The sequence below is a fragment of the Haemaphysalis longicornis genome, unplaced genomic scaffold, assembly GCF_048455015.1.
Source record: "Haemaphysalis longicornis isolate Haplotype H1 unplaced genomic scaffold, Haemaphysalis longicornis Haplotype H1 scaffold_7, whole genome shotgun sequence".
Taxonomy (NCBI): Eukaryota; Metazoa; Arthropoda; class Arachnida; order Ixodida; family Ixodidae; genus Haemaphysalis; species Haemaphysalis longicornis.
Genome location: NW_027526422.1, coordinates 143,254,627 through 143,265,251, shown reverse-complemented (window position 1 = coordinate 143,265,251; position 10,625 = coordinate 143,254,627). Strand labels below are relative to the sequence as shown.

General features: G+C 46.5%; 1 long non-coding RNA gene across 1 annotated transcript; it reads left to right on the top strand.

Annotated features, from left to right (window-relative positions):
- Positions 1-4,997: 4,997 nt before the first annotated feature.
- On the top strand, positions 4,998-7,958 carry LOC144147092 (uncharacterized). The gene is made up of 3 exons (XR_013317817.1): positions 4,998-5,151; positions 6,559-6,646; positions 7,837-7,958. It is a non-coding gene; the product is annotated as an uncharacterized LOC144147092 (long non-coding RNA).
- Positions 7,959-10,625: the final 2,667 nt, after the last annotated feature.

Sequence of the window (10,625 nt, the reverse complement as noted above, 5' to 3'; positions counted from 1 at the left end):
TATCCTATTTTCTTCTACCCACTGCTCTATCTCAACTTTCACTGCCTACGTTCCCAACCTGCACAGCACTGACGTGACAGTGATTGGCCTGTACGACCTCGGCTTGTCTTGTCTGCTTCGCCCTCCTACAATAACCCCATCCTACTCGCTTGCCACGAGTCCGGTGTGGCCTTCTTTCTATCCCTGTCCTGATGGCTCGTCGTAGCTTTACCTTTTTCTTTCGCTCTAATTGTTTGTTACAAAAACTGATAAATTCTGTACGCTGGTCCTGCCGCTGTTGTCTCATTCAGGTTTTTGGTGCTGAGCGACTTCTTATTTTGTTGTTCTTTCTTTCCTTCACTTTTGTCGCCACCACCTTCGAAGAAGGTCTGTGAAAAACCCTTGTCTGCGACAGTGCTCTCCCTGTGTCCTTCACTCATCTCGTCATCTATGAAAACTGTTATTGCTATCGCGTCCCTGTATTGCTTTCACCGGTATGTTATTCAGTTCAGCATCGTCGGCTGAACTGTGACGATGGGGGTATCCTGGACAGAGCGTTCAAAGACGTTAGCGTACAAGTTCCTGAGTCTATTCATATAGGTCGTGTTCTCGCCTTTTGGGCGATAGAACAGGTGCTTCATTGAACATGGGGACTTCACGCTATCCGTGGCTGAAATTGCGGGCGTCCTGATGTCAGCAAAGTGGTAGAAGCCGCCCTTGCTTTGTTTAGTCGAAGCGATGAATGTCAGCATCAGTACACCTGGTCGCTTCTCTGGCGGACCTCTAGATGCTGACTGGGAGAGCGCCGAAACGTAAGCATGGCTCTTCCCGTTTGCGATGTCGTCAAGCTTGTAGAGCCGGCGGGACGTTCCCGAAGGACCTCTTCGCCGTCCCAGCTCTGTGTAGGCGCTAATTTCACTGATACTCTGGGAGTCGACGTGGCTTCTGACGCAGGAGAACTGCGTCTGCACGCAGGAAAGCGTCGACTGGTTGCGGGGTTAGCAGAAGGAGCTGAAAATTTGGACCCGATCTTGGCTGACGATTGTGACCGTCTCAACGGTCACCTCTTCATTTTCCGGGGCATATTCTCCATTCAGGCTTCGGGTCAACGGACTCCCCAATGGACACTGGTATGGACACTGGTAGGTAAGCTACTTCCGCATGCAGCGTTGCTTCTAATGCGATTCTACAGGAGGATGGACGGACGAGGCTTGCTGACTGAAATCCGGCGACTGCATCGTCAGGACTGCAGCGTGGACGGGATCGGGCAGGTCATCTATGACGCATTCCCATTCCACAGGAGACGCCCAGGCGAGATCGCAGCCTGCGATCTGGCGGAGCTTACGGTAAACTCAGTTCCCGACATCCTCATCAGGGCCGTGGCATCGGGCACGCATCAGCATGAATTGGTGGTCATTGTTGCTAGAAATGTAACCTAAGGCAGTGAATAATGCCTTTGTCCAGGTTGATCAGATAGGAGGCAAATGTTTTGTACAGGTGCCATGTTCGGGCAGCATCACGGAGGCATTCCACAGGAAATGACCAATTGGCCTGTTCGGGCCACGCAAGGCGGGCGTCAAGACTATCGATGAGTTGTACCCACCAAACAGCCCGTGTCCTGGAATCCACGGAATACCAGGACGTCCGTGTGGCCAGGAGATGAAAACTCGCCGCGTTGGACAGCGTATTTCCGGCTGGGAACGATGTCGCGAAAGCGCCGTCACACCTCTTACAGGGCCTGGACAACATGAAAAGGATCGCCGACACTTGTAGCAGCGGTCACCATCGCTAGAGTTTAGCCACGCACAGCGCAAATTTTAGAGCACGCGAATACCGGCGCGAAGGGCAGGAAGGAGTGGCCAGAAGAACTCGAGCGCGAGGAAAGGAAAGTTGGATCTCCTAGGTGCTGGACGTTGCCTCCGTTCGGCACACGTGCTGAGATCGGAGCCTGGTTGGTTAGATGACCTTCCAGGCGGTGGCTGCTGCTGACGGCAGGCGCTACGGCTGAATCGTCACTAGGGACAGCAGTTACGCAGGCGGGGACTGCTTGAGGCCTGAATGGTTTCCGACTACGCCACTTGTAATAAAACTGCGACTTATGTCTACGACGCCGTGTTTATTCCCCAAGCTCGAACCTCCCGCCTGTTTCTTCTCTTCCTGTCGGCGGTCATTTCCACAGCTTTAGTAATAGATATTCCGCTAACCGCACTTGCAACTTCTGCATAGAAACGCGTTTTATATTTATTCAGTTTACAGGTGGACAATGCCCTATGGCCACGGCCCATCATCCAAGACGACGAGGAAACGACAGGCGTGCAGTCGCGGGGACTCTGTATAGTGGCTTGTAAACATTGTAAACTGATCGCTCGTAATCGTCTGTGGTTCATGTCTTCCTACCAGGTAATACTTTTTTTGCCATCGTATAATTGGTGGCATTATTCGGTGGCGTAAAATGGTAGGATTATATTTTGGCATACTATGTATAAACATTTTTACGAAGGCAACTTCGTAGTGAATTCCCGGAGAATTTCCGGCAGCTTCGTTGCAATGCATTCCCACCTCCATAGAGTACAGCTTCTTGTGTTGTGAATTGTATAGAACCTACCATGATGTCCCGTCCTCTGGAAAGGAAACTAAGGCAATTTAATATGGTTTACAAAAGCTCATTTACAGAATGCTACAGAAGCGGGACGAAGCTCACCGCACCTCCTCTCTGCCACCAACCCCAAACAGCGAGCGTTGCAGCGCTCAAACTGAGCGCCTCGGATATGCACACCGCTGTAACAAGCAAGCTACTATCGGGAAACCCACGTCAGAAGCGCGCTAACACGAGATAACGCCCACGGAATGTGCCATCGCCAGAGGTAGGGTGATACCTATCGGGAATGTATCGGCAGGCAAAAAGCGGCTCAGTAGGTGGCGGAGCCGTCCCTAGACCTGTTAAATACAGGGAGCTGTTTACGGAGTAAGCACCGTACGTTCAAAGGAATGCGAGACGAAACCCACAAGACATATTTGCATGGAAAAACAGGGCTAGTGTTATGGTTACGTTTTGGGCGCTACCATGTAAGCGGAACAAAACAAGCATATCTGTCGACATGACTTTCAGTAATAATAACTATTTCCTCATACAGGCTGCGCGTAGTGGTATTGCGAGGCATATTTACACGAAGTTGAAGCGCCATTTTGTGAAGCTGAGGTTCCGCTATGTTTAATCGCTGTGTATGAAATCAGAGGCAGGTGAGTGACTCCTGGCGTACGTCACCTCGTTTGGGAGTGCCAGTGCCTCAGTGCGATCCACGACAAGGATCGACCTGTGTCGGTGGTGTCCTATGAACATCGGATACGGCCAAGAACTGAAGCAAGAAATACATTTAGCTCCTTATGCAGTTTCGTCTAGGAGGCTTTCATAGTGCGCCAAACTTAACCCTTCCCAGCCTTCCCTTCATCAACTTGGGCCTCGCGCTATCCCATTTCATAAATGGTTCTACTCTGTCGCTATAGACGTGCGATTATTGGGCTTCAGTGTACACACTGAAGTAATTAGGCAACATTTCTCGGAAACTCAATAATTAGTTTAAGAACTGGGAAGATCCCCTCTTCAATCCCGCAGTAATACAAGTTATCCATGTCTTTAGGAGGGAAGCTAATCCCCCGTCACAAAGCTACAGAAGTTGTGAGACTGTCAACTAATGCGCTAGCATTCTTTATAGCCACATTCGTAAACACCGAGGCCCTTAATTTCGGCTTTACTACTATTAAGAAATGCGTTTCTGTGAAGAATTTTTTTCCGGTACGACGTAAGCGATTTTGATGATCATATGTAACACTAAAGATCTCTACAAAAGCAAGTTCCGTAAATACCGCTTCCACTTTCATCCACGTGCATTGCTAACGTGTGTTATCATAAATTTTGGCTTCTGGTTTTTAGTTCTTTATTCCTCTATGTTTATTCTGAAAGAACCAGTGGCCTACATGGGCACTCCCATAACTTCGGTATTAGAAAAATGTGCATTTATTTTTCGTTCAAGCCTTCCCGTGGAGTCATGCATCTGTGTATACCTATAAAGCTAATCGTATTACTCCGCGCTAATATTTTTCGCTGTGAATGTTTCGCAATTATGTTGGTTCGAGGGGAGAGAATTGGTGGTACTTGACGATTCTAACAAGATGCATGAGTTAAATTGACTAATTATGCATTTTTGTATATATCAGGCTTTACGCCGGACGTGTCACGCCGAAGAATACCTACGCTGGAAAAGAAGAAACCTTCTCTGGCGAACGCTTCGTCTCGGTAAAAGATGCGTGTAATATTCGAAGCGTCGTCTGCTACTTAGAGGCCAAGCACGTGTGCGGAAAGCGGCGCGTTTTAGCGCGCGTTTTTACAGTTTCGAAACTGTTCAGCAGAGGACAGGACCACGCATGAATGCTCAAGAGCAGGTTTTGGGAGAGGGAAAGAACGCGTGTGCAAGCCCGCAGATCTCTGCACATGTGTTTCGCCCCAACCATAGAGTTTCTTACCATATAGACTATAGAAAAATCTGCGCTAGCGTCTATACGGATCTCATCAAGGCCGTCTGTGTCCTCATGGGCCGCCATCACGGTGCACGCTCGCCTTATCGTAGACAGCTATGCGTATTGAAGAAAGTAAAACCAAGCAGATGCTTAAAAACCCGATAGACATGTCAATCCATTAGCTGTGCTCTTCCAATAGCCCTCTACACAGACATGAATTCCCAGGCGGAGTTTCCTCTCTGGTATACTTGCTAAGAAACTCAATGGTGCCAAGTCATGCTAGATAGTGCCGCAGAAGGGCGACAGAAAAATTTATCAACGTGCTGTACAGTATTGCCACAGCGGTTAACTTGAACTGTTTACAATCTATCGCCAACGCTGCGCGTGACATTTGCGTCAGTGATCTTCGGCGCTCGATTGTTCGCTGACTTTGCGGACGGGACGCTCGGCCTGCGCACGGCAATGGTGTGAGCAAGAGCCAATCGTTGAGCTTTTGCACACGTCTGCAGATAGCGCGAAACAGAGTATAAAAGCGCAGACGATCCCGTGTAACACCATTAAAGTCCACAGTACTGTTTTCCGCTACGCCACGTGCAATTGATATTGGAACTCCGCTCATTACAACAGCGACCATGGAGCGCGCATGCAAGTGTGTAGGTAAGCTTAGTTCTCCTCTTGACTGACTTCTTCGAAGGCTCCGCGATTGAACTGCGTTTCATTACACGACGCGGCATAATGCAGCGAACTTATCGGCGTTACAATGTTGCGCGATGGAATGAAGAGGGGCTGCCTTGTATATGGAAACTACTTATGCTTTTATGATATCCTACCACCCGACGATCTCTTGTTCGATTTCTGTGCCGCACTAACTACGTAGTGTGCAAAATTCCGCAGCATTCATGACACATTACGTAGGTAGGGCGTCGTGCATAAAGTCGCACTCCGATTTGATCGTTTTCGCGGAAACGCGGAAAAAACACTGTGAAGTAGCGCCCATGCTAAGGTATGCATAAACTGCGCCGCCTTTATCTCGGAAAAGAAACGGATTTGTGCTCGCAGTGCTACACACAGCTGCTATGTCAAATTACCTTTTTGCATCCTTTTAATTGCTCTGTACTCCAACTGAATGTGTGCAATGATAGACGAATCGACGAACAACGGTTCATTACTTTCTGTATAGACATCTTTCTGGCGTAACAATTGCTGGACTACTTAGAAGAGTGGAAATTAAACATGATAAACGTTCCCGAGCACTCCATAAGTTTTCTTTTTTTTTCATCCGCTCTTTTGTTTACCTGCGGGAGTGTTATCTTGCGTGGGAGTTACCGGCTTCTCAAGACGTATCGTCTTGAGATGCCGGTAACACTCACGCCAGATACGAGGCCCGAACACGGATCTGCTAATCCGACATATTCCCGAAGGCAATTACCAAAAAAAATCTGTATAAGTCAAAAGCAATGAATTAAACGTGAGAGATAACTTCGACCTTCTCCTGTGCATGTACACGCTAACTGGCCCTGTCGATAGAGATATGGTATTCTTTGCTTTAGTTGTCGAGCACTTTTAAAGTCTTGCGGTACACTATTTTTGCATTTTGTAGTGCGTTGTACTTCGTAAGCAATGGTGCCTTTACATGGCCTGTGCGCACATTTGATAACCTGCCTCGCGTGCGAGCGCCGGCATAAGAGCGGTGTTTTCGTTTCCAAGGAAGACACTTTTGATCTCATTTTTCTTTCCTTTTGGGTGGGCGATCAACAACGGCATACAAGGTACGCACCAAAGCACGGCGAGATGATTCTTCGATTGGGAAGTCAATTTACCTTTAGAATTGTGACTCCCACTGTAAACGCGCATTGGTATTTTTACGTTTCTTTAGCAATCATATTTCTAACTGAAACCATGACGTTTAAACCTGTGTCCACAATTTATTTCGCGTTTTTCCCTGTGCGGTACTCAGGGACATCTTTTTTTGAGACCCGCTCCTGGCGATGGTTGTTAGAGTTCCCTATCTTGCTCGCGCGTCACGGCTGTGCGTGCTTACACATCTTGCCTTCTTTCCCGCAGACCTCAAGTGCGTTTGCACCAGTTCGTGCAAGTACGCCTCTGGCGGCTGCCCCTGTGACAAGTGCAAGGAGTAGGGCCGCTTGCAATGGTAAGCGTACACTTGGAGATGTAAGTTTCACAGGGCTGTCTTGTCTGTTACGAGTCGTGAAGAGCCACTTGGCGCGCTTTATTCCACTTCTGTTTGTATATCCATACCCACGTCGTTTCTTCGCTTTTTGTAGGAAATTGCCCTTTCGACGAAAGAGGGACGTGGTTGTTCTTGTACTGTTCAGAAAACGGCAGCCACTGTGAGGAGTAAATAGAGAGGCGTTTGAGCTCGTGTAGGGTTTAAACTTTCGTCTCGAGAGTGGTAGCCGTGTGCGTTCCCACTGCCCAATTCTGACACGTTGACAAGGGGGGTATAAAAGTTAGAATTAAGCTTGTAGCCCGGCATGTGATTGCTACGGCAGGTGGGTGGAACAGGGGCACTGCTGTCGCGCAGACAGGTATGGCGTGTCATATCAGTACCGCAAAAAGGCGAAAAACAAATGAGAAGAAAGAGGTGAGAATGAAATTTAGCAGAGAAACGTTTGTACCTGTCGGCAGGATTTCGTTTTGAAATGGCGGACGCAGATGGAGGTGACCAGAAATATCTTTTGAAACAGAACACGATATATATGCGCTTGCTCTGGACACAGCTCCCATACATAAACCCAGAGCAGGATAACAACAAAACTTCCGCTGTTTTTGTAACCTTACACCGTCGCTGTAGCTATAATTTTAAAGACGGCTATAATTTTGAAAACGAAATACGTCCGTAGTGTGTTTAGTGTGCTGCGTCATTTGTTTGCACGTGCTAGCGAGCCGTGCAAAACATTGGAGACAACATTAGAGACGTAATATCTATATAGGCATAGAAGAAACTTGTGGCTAGAGCAGGACTCTCGTAACAATCTGGGACAACACTGAAAAAGTGGCGGAGGGTAATCGATGCTTTCTTTATGCTTTCATAAAAAGTCCTCTATGAACGTTTGTGACAACTCGGGTGTAATGGCGTAATCTTTGTGCTTTCATTTCGTGCCATAGATTCTCGTCGACCAAACCGATGAGAAGTTATGCAATTTTAAATGGTCGCAGGGTTTTTTCCATGGATGTTGCCATAAGTGTTGCGTATGAGATCACTTATTTTGGCGGGTGAAGTTAATGTTGTTCTCACGGCTTTTTGCACTCGCTTCCTTTGTTCTGGGCTGGCATCTTTGCGACCGTAGTGTGTCATTGTGCGTTTACTTGGTTTTTCAGAGCGCAGCTCCCGCAGTGGGCTTTTCTCCCTGGCCCAAGGAACGCTCGCGAACAACACCAGCGAGAGAAATTTAGCATGCGCTGCTACTATAAGGGGCCCGGAATAAAATGATAAAAAAGTATCTGTTTGACGTCTCGTTGCCCAATATTTTATTGTGTTCATTGGCACTGATTGTCACATTCTTACAACGACACAACTCAGTCAGTATTGGTCGCAAAATGACTTTCACCATGCCCAACCAATCCTCAAAGTTTATGCGTGCATGCGGTCATAAAAACGTTTAGAACAGCTTTAAAAAACAGAATACGTGCCTGACGGTAAAGTGTCGGAGCACAGGTTCCTACATCGAAATCATAACTATATGGCGACATTTCTGCATATGGAATGTCCTAGTTTTTTATTGCGGCTTCACGACAATTGACCTTTAGGAAGGGGAATAGTATTAATTAATCAGTGGCCGTAGAATTCTTACCGAATAAGAACAGAAAATGTATGAATGGTACACGTCGGTATACATAAATGCGCAAGCTCACCTTGGAACCAATAGAAATTTCTTCCCATTTATGACACATTTACCATTGCAAGTGGTTTGGCAAAGAGCGTAAGGTGGATCATTTGCTGATCAGAGATACAGGGTTTCCTGGTGTCAAATGGCAAAGATGCTGCAAAATATTCTATGCAAAGATAACAGACGCATGCCAAATTGGTTAGGAAACTTTAGTCACTAGCTGGCTAGCTTTGTTGCTTAGTGGCTTGTCCAGCCAGGCGCTCCACTGACACATTTGCATCCCTCGACCACTGCTTGCTCCTCCAGCAAAGAAACACCATTATTTCTACTTCAATCTATTTGAAAAGAAATCCGTTTTTTTTTCTCGTATGAGCGAGAGTAAAGTAGGACTAAAGGCACAGACGGCCTGACAGAGGTCTACAGAACCTTACAAACAATGTGGGTGGATTTACCACGTCAGCAAATAAATTACAGAACAGTTGTGTATGTATAGAATCAAACACAGCAATAGCAATCAGAAAAAGAGGAATAAGAAAAATGGCAAAGCAAGCACTAAGACACTACCAGAACTAAAAAACAACAAAGAACCGAAGAATTAGGGTACAAAAGATTAGAGAACTATAGTCATCCAAAAAAAATAAAATTGAGTTCTTGAATACGTAAATATATAGAAAAAATGATACACAGTTCGACTAAGAAATAAAACGCGCTCAAATACTAACTGGAAAGCAAAGAACAAAAAAGTTAGAAAACATTTGTGGTAAAAATAATTAGCAATATAAAAAAACGGTAGTTTCGGCCGAGACCAAACCCCACGTTTGGGCTTAGCCATGCAAATCGAGACCTTCTGCGCGGCTTAATACTGGCAAATACGAAAGCACACTGTCTGACGTTTCTGTTCCGTTTTAGGGTACAGCAGCGAAAAATTAAAAAAGAGGAGTATGTCTGTGGTAGATCAAGAGTGCCACCTTGGGCTAAAGGAACGGTAAGAACCGATAACGTTTGACGTTTTTTGAAGACACCCTACGTGCTCAAGCCTTTCTAAAAGCAAGAAAACTTAATCTGGCCTAAAATTTGGCTTCAGCTGATAGGTGAAGCCAGAAGCTGGCGGCTTGAATTTGTTTGCCGTCGAAATTTTGTGGGCCATCGTCTATATCAGGGCTAGAATAATCAGTTTGGGGCTGTAATACTGTTCGTTCAAGCGAGCGGGGCTTGTAATATACACATAGATTGCAATAGGCCACGCACGTGCTCTTCACTCTGTACTCTTTCACCAGCTGGAACAGTGATGAGGCAATTCGGTGTTGAAATTGTCCAACCTATACTGAGCGGAAAAAATCTCAAAGGCATATATATGCCTGACGAAGCCTCCGCTATGCACAAAGCAAAGCATGTGTGAAAGCACAACGTGCAAATAAAAGCATCGTTCAGGTGATTATTTGAGAGACAATTCCCCATTTCTGTCGCGATGGAAATTGCATAGGTTACGGCGTATATTACCTTCCTCAGCAATTACTGTAGAGAAAAAAACACTAGCGACCTTTTACCTGTTCGTACCACAGTTTCTCTATCGTTGCAGTCTCGCCCAGTGCCGATAATCAACATCTGCGTCATGAGCGATATGCTTTCCGGAAGGCGTTGGGGGCCTGGACAAACTGATAAGAAAAAATGGTGAGAGAAGGTCTGAAACAATATGGTCGCACTTCAGGTCTGATCACCCTAATTGTCTTCGAGGCCTTCATTGGTTACTGGAAAACAAAAAAAGAAGCTTTAACTGCTTACCAGCCTGCACATTTATTGCACTGTAGAGAGTTGGCAGATAGTGTCAGGGCTAACATATGTGCAGGGGGATGTCTACATAAAAGTGCCCTAATCAGGTTGCCTCGTGTGCGTGAAGATAAAGCTTGTTTAATCAACTTCGCGGATCCCGTTACAACTCATAATCGTTTATAATGCTCTTGGTCGCCTCTTTTGACAAGAAAACTGACGCCGCGCTATATGGCTCGATATCAAAGGAGCACAGCTCATTCCAACACACTCATTACAGTTATTGGAGAAATGTAGCTGCGGCTATAAATCCAGGCATGTGCTGAGGCGCTTAATATATAGAGAGCGACGCCTGCACCGTCGCTTCGAAACGACCACGCGGAGGTAAATCACTTTGCCGTGTAGCTGTTATCACGTTGAACCACTCCATCAAGAACCGTAAAAAATGATCCCCCAGAAGCTCCATTCACCAGCACCTCTTATCGGCTTTCTGCCGATTCCCGCCCCTTTTAT